The sequence below is a fragment of the Pinus tabuliformis genome, chromosome 7 (assembly GCF_031772625.1).
Source record: "Pinus tabuliformis cultivar Carrire ecotype Pingquan chromosome 7, CPIR1, whole genome shotgun sequence".
Classification (NCBI taxonomy): Eukaryota; Viridiplantae; Streptophyta; class Pinopsida; order Pinales; family Pinaceae; genus Pinus; species Pinus tabuliformis.
In genome coordinates this window covers 274,141,495-274,153,773 of record NC_142293.1, presented here as the reverse complement: position 1 = coordinate 274,153,773, position 12,279 = coordinate 274,141,495, and positions in this window count along the sequence as shown.

Sequence of the window (12,279 nt, the reverse complement as noted above, 5' to 3'; positions counted from 1 at the left end):
CCCAACTATCTGCAACTGTCTGGCATGTTAAAATTCTCTTTTATTATTCTTTCTCAAAGTAATTTACACAATGAACCATATGAACATTATCATGAGCACAACAAACATGCATGTATACCATGCATTTACACTTAACCCCCCAACATGGGTCCACAACATCAAGATTGATGGGAAACATATCCATCATACGCGTTGTATGCATGCAAATTTTCCAAATAACATAATTCATGCATATCATATAACATCATTCTTTCTCATTTATAATTGCATTTCATATTGCAGCAATTTATGTGATGAGTTTTCTTGTTGTCGTTAAGCTACCACTACTTAATCCCATCAGCAACGTAGTTATAAATATGCATCAGTTAACACGTATTCCATTTACAAGAATGTTCATGCATACAATATTGTCATGTATAAAAGCATATGCAAATACTCATTAATGTATAAATGTCAACAACAGTTGAGTTAATACTCTCAGCATTCCCAATTTTGCCATAGTCTGTTGTTCCAATTCAAATCATCATTAATGGAGTATTATCTTACGTTTACTATGGCTAGCTTGGGTCATGCATTGTTAATGTAATTAAACATAATCTCTCTAATATACAAAGATCATAACTCTATATCATAATGACTAATCTTTGTGCATACCATTGCTTATCATATAAGCCTTTCACTAGCATACTACCATCATCTCATACAACAAACTACATACCTCTTTCTTAAGGAAGTCATTTTAACCTCATTCTTCTATCTTCCGATGTGAGGGTTTCTCAAGATTCCCTTTCAAGAAATTATTAAAAATATCTATCTTTAGGCATAAAAATCAAGATACAAAAACAAGGTTTACTTATCCTTTATGTATCAAAATCAAGCAATCAACACAACTTATCTAGCAAGACAATCTCTTCAAAGATTGTTGTCTTCAAGAAAGTTAACATGATCACTTCCTCTATGTACACACAGAGTCATAATTCCAAAGTCACAATAGCTACCAATATGCAACATGTGTTCTCCTAACACAATTACCTTACTTCAATGCACATAGTTCTTTTCATGAAACAAGTAAGGATTTTGGTTCTTGTATGAACACTATTCTAATGTGTCTTTAAGAAAAGAACCTCTATTTTTTTCAAGAAAATTCTCATAAAATCCTGCATCTTCATACATTAAGTATGCATACTCTTAGGATGAGACTATATTTATGTATATATGTAATATACTCTTTCCTCAAGAAGTTAGAAATGAATATCTATGTGCCTAGAAGCACATCCTTAGCTATCCTTTATCATGCATGTAATGCATAGTCATTTCACTAGAACTTAGAAACTAACTAGAATCATAATGCAATTAGCATATATATATATATATATATATATATATATATATATATATATATATATATATATATATATATATATATCCAAGAAGCCTTTATCAAATAAAGATACATATTTTAATTCAAGAAAAACTTGGCCACCTTCCATGCTTTGTCCTCAGGACATTTATATGCCTCATCCTCTTTTCTCAAGAAGATACTTTGGCTATATTTAGCAAGGATTTTGTAGACGAGAGACAAGCATTCACACACAAGACTCACGTGGAGTCTTCCTAATAGGAACTACCTATTTGCTTTATTAAGAAAGTATATAAAATAACTTCCTAATAGGAACTACCTATTTGCTTTATTAAGGAAGTATATAAAATAATCAATCTTTAACTGCATGCCTTAACACATTTCCTTTGCCAAGAAAATCTATAAAAGAACCATTCTTTTACTGCATGCATTCAAATACTTTCTCATATAAAACATTCATACATGTTCTTCAAGAAAGTGAGCAAGATACTTATCTTATCCTTGGATCAACATGCATAACTAACAAATTAAACCACCCTTACCAGAAGCAATTGCTCTACTTATACAATTAGAGGCATAATCTCCTAAGTGTCACACATGCACCAGAGTTACCACTTGATGCTAGATGCAACTACTATCATAACACTACTATGTGACCTTTTCAGAATAATGACTTCAAGGAGACATTACGAAAATCATTAACATCAACACACTATGGTTATCATTTTTCAGCTTCTTAAGCATGGTCAAGGGAATACTCACATGCACATCAAGCGCTATCTAATCATCCCCAGACTTAGAGTCTTTTGCAAGATTCTGACACCCAAAGCTTGCGCTATCTGGTCATCACCAGACTTAGCGATTTCTTTTCCCATCTCCGTCTGTCCCTACAGCACGGTCTTCTTCCTTCTCCTTGCTTCCTTTTCCTTTGGAAGCATCTATAGTTGGGGAAGGTAGTTAGAGTTTACTGACAACTGTATTAACACAGGTAGTCTATTTATGAATAATTATCACATGTAATTATACCATGAATGGGTCCTAGAAATGTTACCCACTGAACATGCCTCTACCCTTAACTTCACACTGGAATGCAACATGCATAAAAAATCCATCATTCTCATAGTAGAGATAAATTCAACCATCATTAAGTCGAGGCTCCAATGGTTTTTATCTCCCAACAAGTAATGATTAACATAAGCACATACCATGCTAATGGATTTCAGTTAATTAGAAGGTAATCATCATTAAAACTATTAGGACATAAGCATATACCATTCATCATGCATTCTCATGGTGAATAAAATTAAGAACTCTTCTCATGAACAACCGAAACTATAGCACATAGAGAGTAAAAATCTTCATACACACATTCCATGCATGTGACATCAATCAACCTTCTCTTATTTTCGAATTGTAATAATATTAAGTCCAATTCAATTAATGCATATAAGTTCTATGGGTTAGTCATACAACACTAACCAATCTCAACTACCAATCGTCTTCATGCATCCATGACAAGACTGAATCAAAAGTTAGTTATGACAATCAAGTCTCGCTGCTTGACTCAATGCATGTTTTCATTATCTAAGGGGTTCTTCTAATGTCCTTTTAAAACAATTTGTCATCCTATTCAAGGATGTCCCCCCTAATTTATATTCATGCATTGGCTCATTAAGTTTCGTTCATTGTAATTTCAATCTAGTTCAATGAATGCATTATTGTTATTGCCATATGTGTAAATACAATGTTGGTAGTTGGTTGTCACTTCCTCAATGAGTGTTCAATATTGTTCTTAAGTGTAATGAGTGTTCAATTTTGTTTGTAAGTGCGACAAAAGTTTCATTGTCTTTTATCCTCATCAGGAATCCAACGTTATGAACGTAGTTATGCAACAACTTATTACTTACATCTCAAAGAAGTTATAAACATGAATCACACCTATCATGCCAAAAGTAGTGTACGACATAAATGAATATGCGAATGATTAAACTCATACCTGAGTTAATGCCTACTGATGGCGTACCTCAATATCCTTTCCGCTTACCAATTCCCAAAGGCGCCAGTACTGCAACCTTTAGCTCTGATACCACTTGTCACATACCCCGGTAACCTCGCATGTAAAAGTAGGGAGTTAGAATTTTTTTATACAATTACCACAAGTAATTAATCAATTCACAACTCCACAAATCATCACTAACCATTAGATATACTATTCATTAGTACATCAAGTAAATTGCCATCAAAGATAGTAAATTTCATAACCATTACATAGCCTTTAACCATCACTGTAATAACATAAACTGTCTCATGAATCCATGCATCCATTGCTTGATATCCTTAACCATATTAGATAATCATGTAATCAAATAAAGAACCATCAACATCAAGGATCCAACATCATCCATCTGACACAAAAGGAAATCACATCAATCACACCATTGAACACGGATATACCCTGGAAACCCCGTAGGGTGAAAACCAGCAAACGTTTAATCTTATTATTAAACGCTCGTGAGGGTTTTCACCCCTCACTCAATGGTTTATAAGGGATTCCATCCCTTAACCACTGTCTTAAAATCTTTACAATGAATTATCATTAAGCTATCACATAACTAGCTAAAGCTATTACAATTTACATGTAATCTTTTATTTACATACCGCCACATGCAGCATTCCTTGTGGCATAATTGTTCTAGCAATGGACAATACTGCAGCTTGACTTCATCTGCATGGACGAATAATCCTTTTTCCTGCCATAATGTTAAACATCACTTTCCTTGGCACCATCTGCCATCGTTTCCTGTCAATGCAGTCATCAACAATCTTGGCAACAAGATTAGTTACATTATTATTCAAACAATAATCAACATCTAAAGAGATCTTTTAACATCCACTCATATGCATGAGCACGCATAACATACTAGCTAACTAGCATATATATATATCCAAATAATACTGTTTGACCTCCACAATGTTTACTAATGCATAACTCTCTTTAAGAGTTCTAACTCGTTAGCTCATGTAAAACAAGGAAAGAACCAAAACCAGGTTCCTATTTTTCCAAGATAAATCTTCGTAAATAACAGCCATAATGATAATTCTTCACCGCATGCATTATCATATGTTTTCTTCATCAAGAAAATACATCAAATAATCATTTCTATCTGCATGCATTAACAAATTTTCTACTAAGAAAACATATAATTTAAACACTCTTTTACTGCACATAAACAAAGAGTATCACACGAGGTCAACTTATCTCTCTTTCGCCGCCATAGCGCATGCTGAGGTCCTATATGGATTCATGAAGTGATATGACAGCTTCCATGAGATCTTCCTGTCCCCCAAACTTCATACAAATCTTCAATAATTGCTTCCAAGAAATGCAGGACCCCGTGCAATCTTTTTATTAGAAAATCAATCCACATGATTACGTCGTCGGCATATATGTTTAGACACAGGTGGTCTCTCGCATATTTATCTGTCGGACATGGGATTACGCGAGTAACCACACGCCACCTTTGCAGAAACGACAAATTGAACGTGTTGAAGCGAATAGGCTCCCAAGATACAGAAGCAACAACATTGTATATCAAACACATGACCTTCATATATTCAGCGTGATGCTCTGCCGAAAAAGAAACAGAGGAGCGTGGATCAAGCACGTAACCTTCATAGATCCAGTCATCCAATACATAGGCGACAACGTTGTGAATCGATTTGGGCACATCTTGAAACAATTGTGAGAGATTGTTATTCCGAAATCTGCCTTGAACAATGAGGAAATGGCTATGAGGCAAATGGATCGAATCCCTCTGTCATCTCTTGCTCCGAATACAAAGACTGGTTTTCGGTCGATCCCCGTTGAGGATCCGTAGGAAAGGATTCACCCGGGTGCCTTCCCCCGAAAAATGCATGCCGCCTTTCTTTCTGGAAACGATATCCTTAACCACCGCTAAAGGCTCTCCCATCTGTCTGCCATTTCCCAAATCAGTTATCAATAATTAGTTCCGAAACTAACTAATAACTTATTCATAACTGTTATTTACGCTGAGTTACCACGACTTTCGGTTTACAACCAACTCGTAAATAGTTATTACGTTAGGGATGTTACATCCTTTGCCATTCCTCTTGTCAGGTTCTGACTTAGGGTCAGAATATGCATATGATTCTGAAGCCTTCAACTTGGCCACCAGCGACTGCTTGGCCCAACTCTCACTTGTGCTGTGAGTGGACCTCTTGTGGAACTCACATCACTTTCCTGTGTCCTTCTTTGACTTCGTGGTGGTGTTCTTTTCTTGCAGCTTCAACGAGTTGGCTTGGGTCACACCGTCTTGGCTTTGTCCTTGGTTCTACGGTTTGGGGAAGCCTTTCTCTTGCTATGGATTTGCCAATCCAAAGTCTCACTTCTTCTGTTTAAACTTCTACTTGATCTTGACAGCATATCGGTATGCCGTGCCGAGCGAGGAGATGTCCAAGAACTCCATCTTGTCCTGGATGTATCTATGTAAGCAGCCGCGGTACTTGAGTACCAAATGTTTCTCAGAATCCTTGATACCCAACTTCGTGTGAAGGGTATGAAAAAAATTGGTAAACTTTGGCACATCTTGGTTCCTTCCCTGCCGCAACGTGGTCTACTTTATGTATTTGTCCTTGTAGCTCCAGACAAGGTAGTACTTCTTCTTGATGGCGTCCTGGAATGAATTCCAAGTGGGAGCGAGTGAAAACAGTGAGTTCTTACTTTCATCGTTCTGTTCACAATAGGTTTCCCACCAATCCTTGACATGTGGGGCAACGTTGAGAAGAGAAAAGTAATCTTTTCTTGGTTGGAAAAATCATGAATAGAAAAATATCCTTCTAGGGGATTCAACCATTTATCTACAGCGTCTGCATCTATTTGACCCTCGAATATGGGGATTTAAAAGTTAGCTTATACCTTAAAGGGTGTGGTGTCTCCAGAGTAGCTGCTAGAAGTAGATGTGTCGCCCCTGGGCAACCGCTGAAGGATCTAGGCAAAGTTATCCATCATAGCGTTCCTTTGTTGCTCGAGGGCTTCTTCGAGCACGATTTTGATAGGATCTCCTGCCCCCTCGTCTTTCTTTTCATTCACCATGGGAGGCCGTCGAGATTTGCAAAGCTGGTCTTGCAAAGGTTTGACTAGTTCAAGCCCTAACTCCTTATATCCCGACCTCGTTGGGGAAATGCAAAGAAAAATAGAGAAAGAGCAAACTGCTCTGATACCACTGGTCCAGATTTATGTAGAAACACAATAAAGTACATAAAGAACCATAAATACAAATATGCAACATAAATAAACTTTATTTCATTAATGTAAAATACAAAAATATGCTTACAAACAGAAATGAAAATAAACTAGCTTGGGCGATGGTAGCTTATCTCTGAGGAGAGATGTGGTGGCTACATGCCTCTGAACTGTGTTACAATGAGGCTCAAGGAACTTTCTATTATTGAACAATAAGAGAAAACCCTAAACAACCAAAACCCTAACCCGAGGAGATGTAACACCAAGAGTTTATGCACCCTGTTGGGGTTAGTTGGACAATCAAATTCCCTGGGTGGTGACTTGGTCATATTATCTTTGTTTGACACGCATGATATCTGTTGGAAATGTCTCTCCGAGGACTACCTCTTAATTTGTCCAGTCTCTCACCCAAATCTAGATGTCTCTATTTTTAGAGTCATTTAAGGCAATGTGAACCTGCTAATAAATGCCTAAAATTGTGATGGCCAAGAACACACAGATTTTTTGGGTTTCGAATGTCCGGCTCAAGACTATCTCCTACTCGAAACTTTCAATTCGAGAAGGAAAAACAAATCGAAAAACTCCAAACGCCGTTAATGTCCTCCAACACACCAATAAATCAGAGCGCTGCCTCGACGAGTAAGGAAATGGGCAGAGAGCTTAATTTTCACTATTTACAAAAAGCTCGGCTTTGGACTCGTCATTTCAATGATCATATTTATTTTTTATTTGTAAATATATTCCAAATACCAAAACTTCGGAGATTCGAATTGGTGAGGGATTTTCTTATATATTTTATTTAAGAGAATTAACTCGAATTGGTAAGAGACTTGCTTTCATTACTCGTATATTCTATTTAGAAGAATTGAACACAGACCTTTTACTTGAAAATCTATTCCAAATGTATCTACAACAGGTAGATAGATTCCTCTAAGACGAGGCACGTCGAAAACAACAAGCCCCTTTGATCATATGACTATGAACCCTTGATTTCGGCAGCTTCCACTTGTTGTTACAGTACTTTTGCTACTCCGTGTAATCATCAGTACAGTATCCTTCGCTTCCCGCCCCCTCAAATTGATGGATGCTCTTTCTCTTCTGGTCATTACCCATTAATCAATTTCGTTGCATCAACTTTTGGGGATCCACATGCCCTCTAACTGTTACCTTTTTCTGCGTCATATCCACCACATATTCCAACAAATCTGCCCATCAGCATTCCACAAACAACTTCAGAAAATTGGGGAAAAACAGAGCAGGTATTCTCAAATAAATAAAAATCCAGGGTTGTTTCTCATATTTGTGATGGTATTCTTAATTGATCAGTAATATTAAACTAAATTATTGTTTCCTCCCCATTAATGGCGGTGTAGAAGGTCAATGCTCCCCATGTGTTTCGTGGCATGTGCTTAAATCTAGCGATGTGTCTGTTTACTAACACCTGCGGGTTTTGGTGTAACGGCAATCGTGACTCCAACAAGTGGTATCAGAGCCAGAGGTCTCGAGTTCGAAACACACTGGGCTCGCGTTGGGGGGGAGATTGTTGGCTCCCCGTTAATGGCGGTGTAGAAGGTCAACACTCCCCGTGTGTTTCGTGGCATGTGCTTAAATCTAGCGATGTGTCTGTTTACTAACACCTGCGGGTTTTGGTGTAACGACAATCGTGACTCCAACAATTAGTGCATCTCATTCAAAGAAATCTTTAACAGTGAAACTAGCTAAATACCAAAATCCATTAACAACAACAATCCAACCAACCAGAACATGAAACATAAATATTTATGAATGTTTACAGGAACACTAAATAATTTTCATTGCCATTGCCCAAATTCATTAATGTGTAGAGTCTCATGAAGAAACATACAGTCAATTTCGGAAAGCACTTTGGAGACTCTGTCATGACACTCTTGGCGTTGGATTCTGAATCATAAATACACATCAAATTTGTTCTATCCCCATCGGAATATGAATATCTTAGCAGGAGAATGCAACACTGTGTGGAGGCATCGAAAGTCATTCCCTTGAAAGTGAAGGAGGCAGCATGTATTGCAGGAGGACGAGGCAGCCATCTCCAATTCTTGGTACTAGGAATGCCCATCAAAAGATCCGACTGATCCCCTTTTCTATGATAGTAGAAGATGCCTTGCAAGTATCCACAACGACGTGATTGAGCAAAGGAACTTTGTAGATTGCCGAACCACCTCCTTCCACAACCCAATATTCCACGTCATCTTGCAGATCCTAGTGGATCTGAATCAGAAATCCCGGGGTGGAATGCAGAGGGCATCACAGGAAGACAACAGATCATTCCACTGTTTGCAGACCAACCTCATTTTGCTTAGAACCCTAATGGGCAGCCTCGCTAAAATCATATACAACTTCTGCAACCCTTTTGCTTAGTCCGCTCTGTCTCACGATCCAGTAGCCTTGCCGTTAGGCTGTGAGATGTCCTTTGATTCACTATTTATATTATAACAAGTTGACTATAAAGTATAAAATAACCCAATTATATTATTTTATAATTAATTCAAATAAGAGAGGACCTATCCACCACAATTTTTACCATCAATGTCCACTTATATAAGGACTTCTCCAAAGATGTGTTGGCTGGCTACATAGGAAAGGTATCTTCATTAATTAATTAATTAATATATTTGCGAAGTTATTTTTTCAAGATATATATAAATTATAAAAATAATTAATCTAATAGAGTTACATTTTGTTTGAGTGGTTTAAAATAAGATAAAATTAAATCTCAAGGATTCGTTTAAGTGGTTTAGAGCTAGATGTAAAGTTCTTTTATATTTTTACTAGTTGGTGTTGGAATCTTTCTTTGATATTGTTATTAGTTGGTTTTGACTTTTTTTTTTTTTTTTTTGATATTGTTATAAGTTGGTGTTGGACTCCTTCAATACCCTTGGGGCAAAACCAAAGCCAAGTCAACTTCTAAGTTAAAAGTAAGAGGGTTTTACACTTATTAATGCAATCTTTCTCTCGATTATAATATATTATTTTATCATTTTTAATGATTTTTGTTTATTATTATTAATAAATTTTGTTTTCAATTTATATTTGAAGATCGCTGTATTAAAAGTAATAGGGTGTTTTCGAAGATAATTTTCAAAATGGTTGTTTTACTTAAATTTTATATAATAGTGAAAAAATATTAGAGAGTAAATTTAGAATAATGGTATTATTTAGAGGAGAAAATAAAAAGTAAACATAAACAATAATAGTGAAAAAATAATAGAGAGTAAATTTAGAATAATGGTATTATTTAGAGGAGAAAATAAAAAGTAAACATAAACATGTAAACGTAAACGTAAATGTAAACATTTAACATGTAATGTTTAACATTTAACATTTTTAATCTAATGGGAGCCCTATTTAAGAATCAATCTAATTATTTTTATCTATAAACACAATATAAAGAGTTTTATGAACACTCAAAAAATAGGTATGGTAAATAAATAGAAATATAAATAAATTGGAGGTATGGTAAATAAATAAAAATATAAATAAACTAAAGGTATAGTAAATAGATAAAACCTCTTTTTATATTTAGTCCATAAACCTCTTTATATTTACGAAAACTCAAAAAAAAAGGTATGGTAAATAAATAAAACCTCTTCTTATATTTACTCCATAAACCTCTTTATATTTAAGGAAATGCAAATTTTTTTATTTAAGTGAAGCCTGTGGGCCAAATACCATTTTAACACCATATTTATAAAAGAGGTATGGTAAATAAATATTAATTAAATTATATTTACTCCATAATCAACTTTATATTTACAAACACTCAAAAAAGAAGTTTTATTTAGGTGAAGCCTATGGGCCAAATACCATGGGCCAAATTATTATTACTACCATGCAAAAAAACTATTACCCTAATATTAATATTAATAAAAATAAAGATGACACATGATATTGACCTGTGGTATTGAGAACCAATGGTATTGACCCATGGTATTCATGTGGAATGTAGCCTATTTAAATGGGGAAATTAAACCAACATAGATCCATCTTTACTCTGGATCTACTAAGTGCTAAGCCCCAAGAGGGACCAAATATCTTGATATGGAAACTAGCATAGAGTGAAAAATAATTGATCCCTCTAGATCCGGAGTAAAGATGGATCTATGTTGGTTATATGACAATCATAACAAATAATTTTTTTCTTTATTATAAGTGTGTCGTTTAATTAGTTTACAATCAAGAATGGAGAAGGATCTGAATTTTTAAGATGTAATTTTTTTATCATTTAATACAAAGGAATCAATACATCACATGGAGTTGAAGAAAAAGTTGAAAGAAAAACAGTTAAGATGCACCTTAAAGAATTTAAGGTTTAAAATGGATCTACATTAATAGATAAACTCAACTAAATGTATTTAATATTATTTTTGCATCTATAGTAGTGAGGTGGGCTCTACAAACGTGTGAGGGAGATGTTATAATATTGAAAAGAAATACTTACATTAAAAGTTAAAAAATACAAATCTACTTTAAAGTAAAAGGGAAAAAAGTACAAATCAAATTTAAAGTTAATTTAGATTTATGGTTTTTTTAGATAAAACTAGAAATGTAGGAATTTACACGGTAAGTTCCTCAGATAGAACACCAAAGGATACCGCTCACAAATACATCATAGATCAATACACCAGTATTCTTGACGTGGTTAAAACCCTCAAAGAGGGAAACAGTCCACGGCCTCAGCCAACGCGGCCACTTCAGGCAATTTATTAATAAAATAATGAAAATTTACATAAGCTTCTCTCATGAATGGTTACCCTACAAATGACCGTCCATGCTCTTTAAATAGAGATCATGGACCAATCGGGTGTTAAGCCACGGATCAAGTCTCGGTAATACCGAGGAGAGAATGAATCGTTGGATCACTTCATGTTTAAAACATATCATGACCGTTAGATTGCAAGTTAAAAATGTACATAGTAAAGAAACACACTTTATCTAACTCTACACTAGACCAAGTTATTCTTAACTATTTCCTATGTGTCGGAATATCCTAACATCCCCCCTGTTATAGACATTTTTGGGCACTGCAACCCCAATCATAAATGTCCATAAACTAAGGGCTTCTAAGTCCCTAAAAGTGTTGCTTCACACCCTAAAGGAGCATGGTCAGCTGACTACATCATCTCCCAAAACTTCTCCACAGAAAACTGCTCAGAACTGGTCAAAACTGGACCATACAGGCTGCTCAGTGCTAAGGGTGCGATGCATCCCACCTACTCAGTGTAAAAGATGCGATGCATACTGAATAACCCTTCTGTAGGGTGCGATGAGCGAGAGTGGACAAATGGCAGAGACAATTTGCAAGGTGGAGGATCATGGAATCTTCCAGAAACTTCTCCAATGACACTTGCCACTCTGAATTCGCTCAGGGATGAGTAAGAGATCATGAATCTCCAAGTGGAACCAAGAACTATTAGAGAGAGGACACTAATAAAAAACCCAACAGCTGACTCACCCCCCTGCAAATATCTATATATGGATCCCTCATCACAGAGATCCAAAGGCTGGAATCTTGTATTTTGTAAGGAAGTGCTATTGGTTTCTTGGTGAAATATCATAGTGTTGGGTGATCTAAGCTTTTCATGAGGTGAAGAAGGGCTTTCATGCTGGGAGAATG